General features: G+C 32.8%; 1 long non-coding RNA gene across 1 annotated transcript in view; it reads right to left on the bottom strand.

The window, feature by feature from the left end:
- Positions 1 to 256: 256 nt before the first annotated feature.
- LOC108751225 overlaps positions 257 to 17,170 on the bottom strand; it is a 68,714-nt gene continuing 51,800 nt past the window's right edge. The window contains exon 3 of the long non-coding RNA XR_001939472.1: positions 257 to 285. This is a non-coding gene — a long non-coding RNA (uncharacterized LOC108751225). The remainder of the gene's footprint in view (positions 286 to 17,170) is intronic.

The raw sequence follows: 17,170 nt of genomic DNA, 5'->3' as shown, positions 1-17,170 counted from the left end.
ATTCCCAGTATTATCGAATAATACGTTCTTTCATTAATACATAAATCCATTTGTAAGCAATATAATGTCAAGCAAAATAGATACATTTATTTGTAAACTAACATCTTTAAATATTATATAAATCCCTAAGTTCGCAGAAACTGTACAATTTATCACTCTCTAACTAATTAAAAAAAATTTATTTTGAAGAATTTATTATTATTAGTATATACTTATTATTATTTTATATTTATTATTATATAAGTTTGTTACTCACGTAAAATGTAGAACATGTAAAATCCACTCCTGTAACAAAAAATTGAATTAAATTAAAATTTATTCAAGCCAAAAATATAATATAGTGTATATATATTATTTTATATCATTAATATTAATATAAGATTTATAAGATCTTGAAATAAGAAAAATATAAAAATAATAATTAACAACAGTATAGATTATTATAAATAATTCCACGTATTATTTAAATATTTTTTCGTATACCACAATAGTGTACATACAACGATTTTTTACGGTACTACATCTTACGATTAGTTCCGTTTTAATCGCTCGATTGCTAAAAACAGTGTGACGAATTTTATAATCGCCTTAGTTCCGTAGCGATATTTAATTGCACGGCAATGCGCTGTGCAATTAAAAGGAAAAAGCGCTGCGTCACAAGTAACTCGGGTTTACAGTAACGGCAATAAACGGCGTACATATGCGACAGCTACGTGTGTGGCGCAAGGCTTCTTGTTTAAACATAGTACATGAAAACGCGCACGTCCGTCGGACCTTCGAAAGTTCCGAAAAAAGGAGAACGAGAACGCCGATACTCGATCTACGGACGACTGCATTCATGCCCGACGTAGGTACATTTAGCAAGTTGGGATGACGCGGCAGCGTGCAGGACTCATTGAAAGTTGAAGTGTTGTTTCTTGTTTTACGAAGCGGAAAACTACTTAGGTGCTTAAGAGATAATTTGTCAGACGGAAGACTGGGAGGAGCTGCTACCGCGATTCTAACGGGACGGTGAGAGGAAACGCGTGTTTCTGTATGAGTCTCCCCGTAGATATCTGTGTGTGTGTGTGTGTGTGTGTGTGTGTGTATGTGCGCGCGCGCGTATATGTATGTGTATGCATCCGTTTACTCCTTAGCTCCACACTTCAATCATGCGGATCTCAGGAAATAGCAGATCGTTCTGACGTCTCGGCAAGAGGTCCGAACGCGTGTTTGTAAATCCCTCTGATGCCACGTTTAAAGCCTAACTGTGCACACATGCAAATATTTACGTTACACTTCAATGTTATCAAATAATCCCATTTAAAAATGTAAATCGTCGTTAAATTCAATTCAAAAATTTTATCCGCAGTGTGGGACACCTTAAGGGACCGCGAAGGGCAGCATAATTTAGAGTTCTCGCGATGTACATATCCTTATATAATTCATGTAAAATGATTAACCTTTTCAAAAAGGAATGATCTTACATAAAATTATATATATGTATATATATTTTATATAAAATTATATAAAATCTTATATAACAAAAAAAAATTATATATTATATAAAATTTATATAAAATCTTATATAAAATTATATATATATATATACATATATATATATATATATATATATATATTAAAAATCTTTAAAAATCTCTATTATAAATACGACACTGACATCGCCGGGTCATTTTTCTCTGCTTGAAAGACAATTTCTTTAAACCTTCTTCAAATTTTGTTTTATACCATCGCTAAGCATTCGTTTTGCATACAAATGACGGTGACAGAAGTTTGTCTCTCATCGGCACGTTCCGGCAAGATAACGGGTCCGGATTGCAAGTTCTACGAAAGAAAATTACAAGTTATACCCATCTACAACGGCTTACGGCTTCGTCTCAGTGTATTACTTCTGTTTTCTTGAAAATGGAAGCGGATATGTCCCGGATGGCACTCGCCAAGGTTTTCATGAATATTCTTTAGCCGACACTAATGCGCTTTATAAATATGTATTAAAGCCGCGGATATCCCCGACAAATTAAGCTTTCCAGCTGCTCCGTAACCCTTCCTGTTCCTTTCAGCCGAGGCGTTACCGTCGGAAAGACGCAATTGGAATAATAATCTGCCCCGACGACGATCCGCATTGCGCCGATTCGTCGTGGGAGACGCTTAATATTCCGTAGACGCAAGTATATTTTTCTATTACTCGACCGCGCACGAGGTATTACGATGTTATAATTAATCTGATCCGATTATAAGCTGCGTTAATGAGGGTATACCAGCGAATGTGACCAAAGTGCATGTATGTGTCATAACGAAAATGTCGTGTGTTGCATTTTATATTAGCGCAAGCGAGCGGGCATTCATGAAACGCGACATAGGCTTTCGCTCTTATTTGCGTTGCATGAACGTATCAGCGTAAAAAGTATAGAATGTAAATATCATGCGCAAATCATGCAAATGAGAAGTGAAATTAATCCCAATCTATGTAACACTCGGCGAATTGTAAATACCAGTTTTGATTATGGCTTTAAACAACTGCGACCCGTTTATTCGTTAGATTGACTACTACGAACAATGCGTATATTTGCACTATCAACAGTATCGACCACTATTTCTGTGGATAAATCGTGTGGCATTCGTGAGTTTATTCTCTAGATGACTAATATCCATTTCTACGTAAGATTAACTTTAATCACGGTTTAATTTACTCTTTATCCTTTTCTGATTCTTAGACTCAGAAAAAGATAAAGAACAAGTGTTAGATTATCAAGATCAAAGTTAATCTATTATATATTGGCAGAAACGGGCATAGATGTATTTGCATCGGAAGTTATACCGAATTATATATTGTAGAAAACCGTAAGATTTATTAGCATGAGTATATTCATAATTATTATCCCTCATAATTATTATCATTATCACTCATTATTTATCTTATAAGACAAATAATTTCTTATGTTTACTGTAGTTGTGATCTTGATAAATGCACGATTTTTAATAGTAAATATTCAAAAATTGTTCGTTTCATTATTATAAAAATTTGATAAAACTAAATTATATTTCGTAATTAGATGTAACGCGAATATATGCTATTTTAATTGTAAAATTAATTCAATTAATTAACTTTATGTAGTTTAAATAATAATTAAATGAATGTTTGCGGATGTTTCAAGACTGACAAATAATCGGTACATAGTTTGTTCAGCTTAAACTGAAAATTGTAAGATTAATAAAAAAAAATATATTATTAATATAAGACTAAGACCCGCTTTAACCGAATTAGATATTTATTTGTATTGACTTTGTCAAAATATATAAAGTTTTATTTTAATAATAACAATGTATATGACTATACATATACGATTTCTTCAGGTAAATATTAAGTATCTAATAATCATGTTCTTTGATTAAAAAAAACAAAAAGTATGATAAATTGCTTATAAGTAATAATACACTAAGATAAAAAATTAAAAGATTGCAACTCATCGTGATAAATATTCTTCATACAATATAACGGAGCGATATAAAATATATGCTCATAGCCGCTCTTCAACATACTGAAATGTACACTCTAGATACCTCTATCCTGCCTATAATAATAATCCCGCACTGTCGTATTTCCATTCGATATTTGATCGTCGATCGAGTTCACATTTTCTTCATTTCTAACTTCCACTTCATATGCAGCGTATAATAATGTCTTCACGGAAAAAAATCTCGATTTTTCACATAAAATAATGGAAATCAGTCCTGTGAGGAAAATCACGGTTTTTATCCACGTTTTTTATCATAAAAATCTAATCAGACATAAAATATAAAGCAAAGAAACTTATGTGCGCCTATATCGTTATGTCACGCATAGATTTCTCAGAAATAGCCACAAATATTTATATTATTGATTAAAGGAGTATACTTAGATTCTCAAATATATTATATATGAACAGCGTCGCATATCACTATGTCTTATTACATCTTTCTCTTATAATCAAATTCCTATGATTTTCATAAAGAATCGTATAACTGGGTTAAAAATTCAATGCAAACGTAAAAGTCAGCGAATACAAATCCTATATATATTTGTAGGATAATCCACTTCGGCGAATTCTGTCAACTACGTCAAACTCGCAATCCATTTTCTGTTGCATCGATTCGGATTTAGTTAGTTACCGGTATTCGGACAGTGACACGTGTATCGTCCTACTGTCTATCACTGCCAAAAGGCGACTTGACATGGTCCCAGCTATAGACTGTTTAGTAGTCAATAAATTATGAGATATCGATGTTCTGTACACATATACTACTCACATGGAATACAAGCTTTAAATCATATCTGTATCCGTTAAAAAAAGTTTGAGAAAAATGAGTTATTTCATTTCTACTCTTATTACCAGTAATATTTGAACGCGTGATATATTTTGACAATGCATTACAAATAATAAATTAAAAATCAATTTGTTTTCCTATTCTTTTTAATTCCACCAGCAATTTTGTTGGACTTCAAAGTCACAATCAATTTTTATATTTACATAAATTTCAGTAATAAATTTAAATCTCTAGAAAATAAGTAAAATATTATACAATCTGACTTCTATTATGATATAAACTCGTTGTTAAAACTTTTATAAGTATGTAAGAATTTTTATATAGAATTTTTTCAGATTTTTATACATTCCAGAACAATAAAAAATCTGAAATTCGAAGAATCTAGGTTGTGGATGAAAGGTGAAATTTTCACATTGCCAATAGCGAGTTAATAATTATATTATTGTTTTTTTATCTCTCATATAATATCATAATTATTCAATCATTATATAATTTACTACAATCACATAAGAGTTCAAACATTTAAACAAAATATCAAACTATTCCATATATATATAATAAGAAAGCTCTCTCGTATAAGTCATTTATCACGATACTTGGAACAGTTATTGCCGATCAAGTAGGTATGTCGTCAAAAAAACTTGTTTCACTTGTTAGACTAACAATAAGATATCGCTTATAAGATTCTGGCATTAATGTAATGATCCTTTCGGGCAGCGTTACGTCCGAAATTGCCAAAGCGATATAACGCGTATAGCGGAACTTCCGCACGGAAAAGTCCGCGTAAAGTTTCAGCTTTAAAACCAATTAAGCCAATATAAACTTCGGGGCTATGTGCGGTCTTCGCGAGCCGTAGTTGAGCTAGTTGAAGTAACCAAAAAGGATAACTGGCATGAACTCGATGCGATAACTTCTATATGTTCAAGTGGAATAATCAGGCAAAACGCAGTCCGCGATCTGAACAAATTAGCAAAATTCTCTCATATATTTCATAATTTTAATAAATTTAACTTTATGTACGTTTTAATCTCGAGTTCAAAATGATATGCGAAGATCATAAAATTACTTAAAAAAATTTTAATTATTAAAAAAATAATACTTTAGATTTTGAGACAAGACACAGACAACACACTCACAATCAGAACAAAATTATGCTTATGAATTTATATAAATAAAAAATATAAATTTTATTATTTTAAAAATATCAATAAATTTGTTCAAATTTTGGAAAGATAGTATAATTCTAAAATATAATTTTTTTTAATTTTTCAGAACAATTCTCTTATATTTGTATAGTATAATTTTTAATGGAAAATTGATTAATTATTATACAATAGATAATTAATTGATACTCACGTAACACTGATAAAGCTTAATAAGTAAACGCTATTCTTGCATAAGGATGAAATATGCAGCGATGCTTGTAATATGAAATGATGTATCGATGTCTACAGTGCTCGGATACCGTTTATATGAGACTCGTAAGATTTTGACGAAAGTACGCTATGCTCGATAATTGGCATAAAACGAATTACGAACTTCTCATAGATCGGATTTCCTATTAACGCGGTCTTCGCTGCGCTTTCCACGGAGTAGAATTAATTTACCGGTGGCATCAACGTCGTATAAGTAATTCAATACGGTGTCCCATGAATAATTTATGTTTTATTAACGTATTATCGGTAGCTAAATAATGTAATTGACAGACGATTTTACATATATCTATAAAATTTTATATATATATTGTATATATACATACGCACACATGTGTATGTATGTGTGTGTAATACGTTTTCATTTACAATTCATAAATGGACTATACTTGCGAAACTATCCAGTAATAATTACTCCCCGAGACGTTAATAAAATTATACAACGAAATTTATTAGCGCCTTTATACTACAACGTCTGTCTTGATCTTATTATTTTTAAATTTTATAGGCAATAATTTATTTAATACAATAAAATATGTGTCACCATTGTGCGTATCAGATTTAACAGTGAGTACTTTTGTGATTAGAAAAACTGGTTTCAATTTTTGTATTATTAACTGTACAGAGTTTAATTTTCTGAAATTGCTTTAAAATATTTTGAAAAAAAGAATAATAACAAAAAAGATGATTTTGATTACAATTATTTGTGACTCCAGTAAGAATATACCACCACTTCATTTTAACCATTTTCCAAAGAAGTATCTCTCTGTATCGTAAATTCACCAAATTGATAATTTTCAATTTGCACTGTGAGCGCTGATATGCGTCGGCGAAGCTAATCGAGAAATAGATTGATTCGCGAATAATGAGCGACTATAAATGCTTTCCATTAAACCGCTAAAACCTCGACGGTTAAAGCAATCCAATGTTTAAAACGAATTAATAAGCTGCATGGATGAGCGCAATACGCATAAGCGGCAAAATTCGCTTTAATCAGTCGGAATCATTTAATTAAACTGCTTTTTCATTATTGTGGTACCGTACAATGCAAATACGCGGGTATCAATCAGTATTTACAAAAGTATTACGTATTTGATTTTTGAAACTTAGAAATATGTCCCGATAATAATGCGATTATAACTGCGCGTAAATATATGCCCAATTTAAATCAAATACATGTATTTCCAAATCATGGAAACCATATACAAAAGCTCTTTTCATTCATTAACGCCTGTTGCAAGCGAGTCAATTAGATTAAAATTAAAAACCGACATAATTACAGTTTTAAATTGTTTAGAGTTTAATGTGCAAAATTCACACAAAACACACACACACACACACACACACACACACACACACACACACACACGGAAAACAATCCTTCGAGGCAAAGGTCGCGGATTTTGCAGAAAATAGTTTCATGTATTTAGTATTAAACTCCATAAAGATCAAACGCATGCCGGATAACACAGGATTTTCATTATATCAAGCGCGTCATTCTTTAGTATTAACAATATCGCTCGAGCACCTGCCAGCGAGAGAAGATTACCCTGATAATGCGTTTCCTCTACAAGTTTGAGCTAAGTAACATAATACGAAGTCTCTTGAGCCTAGATCTTTCCTGTATGTCTTGTCAGTGTCAATTAGTCGAAAGCTCCAAGTTTGAAGCTTCAAATCCCCGAATTGTACACAAGACAAAGTGCCTAGAGGAAAATTATTTGTCGATACCAAGTATATATTTCGAAAAGCAGCAGCATGCAATAATAATGTATTTTCTGCGAATTAAACGAATGTACAATTTCATGTCGTTATTAAAAATCGCGATATTTTGTAATTGCATTTTGCAAAATGCAAAAAAACAATTATACCTTAAGATGTAATAATTAACTTGCACAAGTCTCTCGTATTATGCAAAATATAATGTATATATAATGTTAGAGGTGTACAAGAGATAAGAAATGCAAACATGGTCAACTACAACTGCATGTTAATCATAGCATGTTCAGTGGTCTTTTAATTATTTATCGATTAAAATAACTGTATATGTAATGCTTCATATATTTAAAAGTAGCTACACAGTTTATGTGTGAACAAACTTGAACTGCAAATTATTCACGAGAACATATTTTTACGTGATGGATAAGTTTATAAAGTAAAAAGTATTATTAAACCATAGTATAAACATACATTCAGAAAAAAGTTTCTTCGAGTCAAAAAAATGTTTCTTGCTATATGATTAAAGAAAAAATTTCTTTGATTTAAACATTATTTTTTGGAATCAAATACATTTTTTTATTTAATTTCAAAAAATGATGAAAAACATTTCTTTGAATCAAAGAAATCTTTCTCTCTCTGAATGTACATAACAAGTACATTACATATTAAAAAGTTTTTAATGTTCAATCTTTCTAATAACGATAAGAGTTAAAGATATAAAAATTACCTTTACAACGAATAAGTTAGTAACACCGACAATCATATCTTTAATGTTTAAATCATTTAACCTTTATCTATAAAAAAAACACCCCACGCAAAATATTATACTCACTCAGAGAAAAATATATAGTCGTATATAGCAACCATAAAAGTGTAAAAAATTGTACAAATTTTATGTAGAAGAATTAAAATATACCTGTAGTTGAATAAATTATTTTAGAAATAATTTATAATTTATTTTCTTTCAACTACATACCTAACAATTGTATAAATTGTATGTACAGAATTAAAATATACCTGTAGTTGAATAAACTACAGGTAATAAAACTATTTTAGAAGTAATTTATAATTTATTCTCTCTCAACTACATGCATTAATTTTACATATAAAATGTGTATAGTTGTCGTCACCTTCACAGTTTCCATTATACCTGTCTCTGAATATAAGATATTATTCTCTGAGTGTATATGAGAAAGAAGAAAAAAAATTTATATTTAAAAGCTTCATTGATCCAGTAAAGTAAAAATGTAGAAATTTGAATTGAATTGATTTTTCTTCTCGATCTCGATTAATCGAAGCAAAGCTACTCTTTTTACGATAAATAAACCTAATCGAAATATCAATGATTGCGGAGTGTAAGTGGGACCGGCGAGGGACGAAACCGAGGGTAATTTATAACGCGCGCCGCGGGACCGAGTCGACTCTCTCAATCTTTGGGCACGGTTAGCTGGATTACAAATCGTTTTGGTCGCTGATGTAGGCAGGCAGCCGGTCCCGCCTGTGCAACGATGTTAAGGCCTTGTAACCAGCCATGGTGAGAGAACGAGAGAGAGAGAGAGAAAGAGAGAGAGAGAGAGAGCGGCCCGTGAGTAGCACAAGACGACGTCAGATGGATGCCCCCATTAATTAGCAGCCATCTTACAGCATTCGCTTGCGGCTCTGTCATTCATTCGAGTCACTCCTTATTGTGCCTTATCGTTACGTTGCATGTCGCATTTTGTCCGATAAAATTTGAGACTGATATCGCGCGACAGGTTTCAAATGTTCAAAGTTATTATATAAGAGTTATTAGATTGAGAGAGTTTTGATATCGCACAGGAAATTTATGTACTGTGCATCTGCCAAAATATTTTCTAAATATAACTAGTAATATTATATAACATATTTGCACACATTTAGTTCAAAAGTTATGAACAGTTTCGAGTAGTATTACAGTTTCGATCGACTCAGGTAGATAAATTCAAATTACAGTTACAATGCAAACGAAAAATCGACTTGGTTCAGAATGTGCAAACAAAAATCTATCGATTGAGACTAGTTAAATCTAATTTGCTCATAGTCGGAGGGCTAGAGTGTAAAATTAGCCTCCTCAAAATTATTTCCTTAATAACCTTTTTACCAAAAGTGCAAACAAAAATTCGAAATGTGCATACATGTGCAAACCGTGAGCAAACCGCCGAATCGTAAAAAGTTTTAAGTTTTTTAAAAGTTGATGGCCACATTTATACACCGGTTGCAGTTACTACTTTTTAATATTTTTACTTGCTTGCCTCCCTGGAAAATCTTTACTTTTAATGCTTTGCATATACAGTGAGCTAGATTTCCATATACATATATGAAATCCGATAAATCATGCTCACGTTTCGCAATAATAATCGATTTATGGCAATTAATAGTACAAATGTGCAAATTAACATATAAGTCATGAATACATCTCGCCAACGTACAGCCTAAGGATTAAATACGACAGTTCCAAAATTACTGGACGTCGCTTTACCGGACTATGGAATATATAATAGCCACATTAAAGTATAATCCGGGCACATCTGGATCTTTGATTGCATGCAATTTGTAGCGACAGCCCGAGGTCATGCGAAATTGTTCGAGTAGGCATTTAATGCAAGCTTATTTTGTAAGAAATTTCCATAAGGCTTAAAGGAACCATCGACCACATGTTAGATATTATTATTATCGATTCCTCCGGGCAGTCTGTTGTGACCATCGCATGTTTCCTTGACGGAAATCCTCCCTCTTCTCGATAATCAAAAGTAATTACTTTGTATAGCCACTAACACAATAATGTTGCCGCGATCAAACTTCTCTTGCCCGTATGTCGCGCAAACATGTTCTGTTTGAATCAATGTTATTTCCGTTTATACACATCATCGTCCATAATATTGCCGTTATTAAAGATGGCGATCTATGTGGAACTATGCTTTATACATGGTTATTAATTATCTACGTAATGTGAAATAAATTTGTATGCTGCAGGACGTAGCATTTTACTAATATAGATCCGTAATAAATTAAAATAAAAAAGAACTATCAAAACTGTAAGTCACGCTACTGCAACGACTGCTTCTCGTATAGTAATTAAAATTTAATTATAATAATAAAATTTTATGCAGCGTTTTTCACGCATAGTCAGAATTAAATAAAATATTGTTACGTGTGTGATGATAAATAAAGCTTTTAAATATCATTAGAAACGAGAAAACAACAGAATATATTTTTTTCTTAATTATTATTTCAATTATCCGAATACATAATATATTCATAATGAATATATTGTAACTTAATATTGTCTTTTAGGACTGAAAAATGCGCATAAAGTTTTATTGAGTTCGCTAAATTATTTAAAAAATTGAAAGATTATAAAATTTAGTATTCCTGCAACAAGCGCATTGCACTAATGACACGTATCAGCAAAATAAATATCTTCGATTGTCGGGCAAAAAATGAAAACTATAATTCGTGTCGTTTACGTAGCATGAATATTTCATCATTTTACGTATTCGCCGGATTCGATTGTTTCTAACCTTTTCCGACTACGTTATGCCATCGTGCATTTGCCGACCTACGCGAATGTTTTAATTACTGGCGTGGATCGTGCCGATAAAACTTTATACGCATCCCCATTACCTTTCTCTGTACCTATTTCCCGATTCGCTCGCAACGTGTCACACTTTTATCCTATCGGAGTCGACGTGAGCTACAGCGATGACGTGTCCGTTGTAACGAAAGCTACAATGTGCATATAGTATACACGTCTCTTCTTTCACAAGTCACGGTAGTAATTCTTTGGGGGACATGGTCACGCACGAGCAATTAATTTGCGTTAGATTCGCTTTGATCTATTACGGCGCACTATCACACGGACACAGGGTGGCGCGTAAGCCGATGGTTCACGTCGAAGATATCGGAATTCCTGTGGTCGGTCGCTTCAATAAAATTAATACCGCTGTCAAACGTAATGCAATTAAAATGTAAATTCAAGCGTAAATCAGGATTTCATCTCTAATATTCGCTGGCCAACGTTGGTTATTATAGATTACTACATGGTATTATTACATACTGCGCGTTCCTCTTCTTTTTTCCATACCTACGTAATCGTACCTTTAAAATAGTGATCAACTCTTAACTTCTTTCAGGATCGAGTTTCTTTTCGTTCGTTGGCAAAAAAACTTTTATATTCAAATTTGAATTACTGTAAACGATACAAAAATATTTAAAGAACTTTTGAAAGCAATTGAAGATTACAAATAATTCATATCAATACATAGAAAGAATGATTTTGCTGAAGTATCTATAAATTTAGGTAGACATAGAAAATAATTTTGTTGGATCATCAAATAATTGTGAAGGAAACTCAAGCATGATGTCCTGCATAATTATTTTGGTAGTCTAACAAAATTATTTTCAGATCAGTACCTACAGTTTTAAATATTTCAACAAATTCGTTCCATGTAAGTATTTGCCCACAATAAAAAATTATCTAATAATCTGTTTTTTATGACATTAAAATATATATATGTATAAAATGCCGAACCAAGTTTGGTTTACATATATATATATATATAAACCAAACTTGGTTCGACATTTTATATTTACAAATAACAGAATAAATGCGGTCAGATGTACATATATTCATAAAACAGTTATTGACTAACGATTCTTTGTTAGTTATGCAAATATGCATACGTGAGACGAAAGAATGATACTTCACGTCGCTGCTATTTAAAATTGTATTGAAAATTGCTTCACTATTTTTATTAAATATCGATATTTTCAAGGATTACTGTTATTCAAACATATAACTGTTACGCGCACGCGCGCGCGCGAGATGAGATGATATCGATTTTAGAAGTTTATTGGAAGACGAGTGTTTGCTTGGGTAATCGATTTTTCAGATAATGGAACATTCGCTGGGTTAATATTGAATTTTATGTACTATACGAAGCAAATCTGATCCAACGAATGAAACGAAACTATTATTCATAGTTTCATTGTAAAAAAAAAAGTTCAATTTTCGTACGCTTCATTTCATTATTCGACAATTGTACAAATTCCTACAAATTTTTCAACATTTCATCTTATTATATTTCACAAACTCTCTCTAATCATACCATATTTCAAATCGTTCTACAAATACCGCCATTAACGGATCTCAAGATGCAGCGAGAAAATGGTATCACAAAAGGCAAACAAATGAGCATTTTATTGGTTGCACATTGCCAAGTTTGGAATTAATATCTCGTTAAAGGTAACGATTGTTAAGATAACAACTTTATTGTTACAAGAAGAAAACACTGAGACATTTAGCGGTAACACAATCTGCAGTCTCAATCTTGTTAATTCGAACGGATTCCGGAGCGCCAACTGAACAGGTGAGCGACAGGTCGGTCCAGTTTATCGTAGACTGCCACCCGCCGACCTTACGCCTCAGAGGCTCGCGTGCAGCGATAATTAAAGCTGCCGACACGGACGCGAAATGGTGAAATTGAACCGAGCCACGTGGCGAACGGAAACACATCCTTAACGGGCGTTCGTAACGGATGCGCCATCGTTGCCTACGCGAGCTCTGTGTAAAATGGATCGATCGGTTTCGTGCGCGGAATTATACCTTTCGTTAAAACTGAAGTTAAGTTTAGCCCTCGACAATCAAAGTGCGGTTAAATCTGACTTCAGAGATTTCTTAAAATGCCAGACAAACAGCGTTACTTGTTTTCAACTAATCGCATTCTTGATTTCTTTATTGGCTCTCATGTGAAAAATGGAATCTTTTTAATCATCACAAATGTAGGAAATTAAAAATACAGTTAGCTTTTAAATAATGTGTAGCGTCGTCGTTCTTTATAATTTATTAATATTTTTTATCATTTTCCATTACGTTATTAATTTGTAACAGACGCTAATGTTCTGACGCAATTAGCAAATTACTAACGTAAAGTAAAACAGTTTCGTATCTACGAATTTAACATGTAATTTCTATCTGCAGTTTGTACAAAATGTAATTTTATTTATTCATACTCTTAATTAAATGAGACATAATTTGGATCAAATCAAGATGAGTAATTAAGAACTTGCAATTGACTATTAACTTGAGCAACAAGTTCAATGGAAATAAAATTTCCATTGAATATCATTCGAAATAATAGATTAAATCAAAATCATTGATAATAAAATTTCCGTAAGTCATTAAACGAAACGAACAATTTATTATAATGGTTTCTATACCATATTTAATGGATCAGTTTAAAATTGCGTTTGATAATGAGAGAAATAATTCACAATCTTTTAATTCACAATTTCGTTATTATTTAATATTGAAAATAGAAATACTGCATATTTCAAGATGCGAATTTTGCATTATTCCCATTGCAAAAATATCGATGTCATTATTGTAGGAGTATTTGTCTCGTGGCTAGAATTCACGTTGTTACGCGCGTGTCGTGCTTGTCCTAACCGTGTGGTATAATACAACCCAACTACCCGTGCAAACACTTAACGCGATCCCAGAACGTGCGTTTGTTTAGTTACATTTCCGTTCCCGCGTTATAGTGCGATTGTAGTTGCACATGCCTGCATGTTTCTAGTGAAAATACACACGTTTGATTATACCGAGCATTAAACGTCGCGCTGCACGACATCCAGAGGGTTTAAAGCGTTTTATCTTAAAATCGACGAAACAAAACATTCGAAATTAAAACAAATAAAAAACTAATAAAAAAAGTCATAGGAAAAATTGTATAGAGTGTAAAATGAGGACTTTCGGCAATTTTGTTTCTGCAATAATCTTTTTTGAAACGTCAAATTGTTCGACGGTTTATTTTCACTGCGTTTTAATATTTTCCAAATGCATGTCTTTCAATGGACGGAGAATTCTTGAAGTAATTTAAACTCTCTAATTAGAATAACAACGATAAAATCCAGTTATAACTCTGTATGCATTCTTGTGTGAAGATAGTTAAAGAATCTCTCGTCGCTTCAAAGGACGTGGAGCGCTGCATGTTTCATAGATCGTAGAAATAAGCGTAATAAAACGGGGCTAATATTGCCCGGAGTAAGACACTCGCGTCATCGTTTCGCAGCTTGGAGGGATGTCGTGGACATTCCTAATTTCATAGAACTGTGGTTTGTAGCAGTTTCAAAGCTGTACGTTTGCAAACGACGTCGTGTCCGGTTCAGCCATTACTACTTCGGGGACAGCCGTAATGTACACTCTCCGGCAGACGGTTTGAATGTGTGGCTAAAGCCTACAAACGCCGGTCGCGGAAAGAAAATCCTGCGAGTGAAATACGCTTTGTCGGCAGCCGACGTAAATATATCAAGGGAACTGGTAACCTTTTGATCTTTCACACGAAATTAAATAATTTCGTTTTGCAAGCCCCCTTGAGCGATCACGTTATGCAACCTCGAGAGATTGAATTTTAAATAAATATTGAATCCTTTAGAATATAAAAATATATATCTTGATCTATGCGGACTAACTGATATACGGGGAAGGAGATATATAAATATATATATTATAGCTATTGTATTTCAGCTTCCATTTAGAAACTAGATATGGAATAAAGTATAGTATAAATAAAAATCAATATAATGTCAAAAGTAACTTCATGTAACAAAAATATTTAGCGATATGGAAACGCGATATTTAATAAGAAATTTATTTTACAGATAAAATTTATCAGATAAAAATTTGAAATATACATTTTGGTAGAATAATTCTTTAAAAAAATATGAATATCAAAATCGTTGATTACGTTTGGCAGATAAAGTTAACAAAGTTAATTCAAGCGACCGGTGGATAATACGACGGTAATCGCCTTGCTTCCGCATACTCCGTGCATACTGAAGAGCTTCTCACTCACCACGCCACGAATTGAATTAGATTTTTCAATCAACCGGATACCCGTCGCGCCAAAGGAAGAGGAAAAGAAAAAAAAAAGAGAAAGAATACGGGATTCCTTCCTCCATCCAATATGCCACTTTGCAATGCGTGCTCGCTCACGGTTATCCTCCGGCGCGGCAATGAGTAGTTAAGGAAATGGAAACTCATCGGCTAAGGACGTGCCGCGTGAAGATGAAGAGACCAGTCTCTCTTTCTCTGCAGGCGAGAGGTGCCAGCTCTACGGTCAGCGAGACACGCTGGAGGAATCGAGCAGGGTCGCGGTACCGCTGATGTCGCTGACCTTCTTCGCTACCTCTAAACCCTGGCGAAGCTACTTCCGTGTTCACTTGGCCATCATGCGTTCTTATCGAGTATCTACGACGTCGATCGACGACCCGATCGTAACTTGCCTCCATTGACCTCCGCGAAATACACGGGGAAAAAAATGTTTAGAAACGAAATAGGATAATACCTTCGTTTAACTTGAAGGCATTTTTGCTCCGTGAATATTTAAACTGGTTAATTAAGAGGTTATTGTTTACGTGCCAAGTAGAAAGAGCTTAATTTTAATTTCAAAGAAGCTGAAAGCGAAGACAAGAAGCTTCTTTACTCTGCGAGTCAGACTTCACTTAATAAGATAAGTTTGTTGGCGGGGAAAATTGGAGATATTTTATACGATCGATAAAATATTTCAGTAATTATTGTACATCATAAAAAATTTTTTAAATATCAATTATAATTAGATTTTATTTAGTATTTAATAGGTTTTTTTGGTGTAGGATAAATATTAAATTTTACGTACACACATTCGCCGACACGTATTTGCCCCAAAAAGTTTTCTTGAGAAAACTTGTTTCGCACGTATTCTAATACATGTTGTTAGGGATGTTCTCTAAAAAAAAGACTGCTACAGTAAAAAGTGGGAAGGAACATTTCCGCGAGACTTCATTCTCATTACTTATTCTAGTAATGTGCAGGCAGCGGCTCCGCGCGCTTCTAAAGTCAGTGAAACTTTGATGCCGCCTTTCTTCTAAAAAGAACTTCTATGTATTTTATCCTTCAAATTTCCGGGTATCCTGCCATTCGACTGAACCAACAATAAAAGGGTAAGCTACGAATATCAGTAAAGTACGTCAAAAGTAACTTGCACCGTAAAGCATCGCAGCGCCTCGCGAACTCTAGAAGTCCGAAGTTTATGTAATAAGCAACGAGATACTTAATTGACGTTTATAACAACGATGGCTTTCGCCAATATTCCAATGAATATTGTATAAATATGTAAATGTCTATCATCATGTAAGACCAAGTAAAGTAATCGTACGTCGTGTAAGAAAAAAATTTTTTCGACAATGTAAATTCGTGCACGATTCTTTCACACGTATTTATAAAATTATAAAACAAAGTTTCTATTAGTCAAATGTCCGTTTCTATTACTGCAGATTAACTTTGATCTCGATTTGACTTGCTCTTCATTTTTTTTCTAATTTTAGAACTTTTCTAATTTTAGAAAAAGATGAATAGTTAATTATAAACCAAGATTAAAATTTAAAAACATTGGTAAAAATAGATACAAGAATTTTTTAAAATCTTAATCTTTAAATTTAATATTATAATATAAATTGAAAACAATTTTTTACGCTCGTATAATTACAACAACTTAATAAATAGTAAACCCAGGTCAACAAATTAAACGAACTATAATTAGATATGACAAAATAAGATTTATTTTTTCGCAATTATAATTTTCCGACGATACATTTCGACTATTTAGTCTCATCAGTCGCAGAAATATAATTACCCCATATATCAAAATTAAATTAAC

Source organism: Trachymyrmex septentrionalis, unplaced genomic scaffold (assembly GCF_001594115.1).
Source record: "Trachymyrmex septentrionalis isolate Tsep2-gDNA-1 unplaced genomic scaffold, Tsep1.0 scaffold42, whole genome shotgun sequence".
NCBI classification, from domain to species: Eukaryota; Metazoa; Arthropoda; class Insecta; order Hymenoptera; family Formicidae; genus Trachymyrmex; species Trachymyrmex septentrionalis.
The sequence above is the reverse complement of the archived record's forward strand: the minus strand, read 5'-3'. Positions and strand labels throughout refer to the sequence as shown.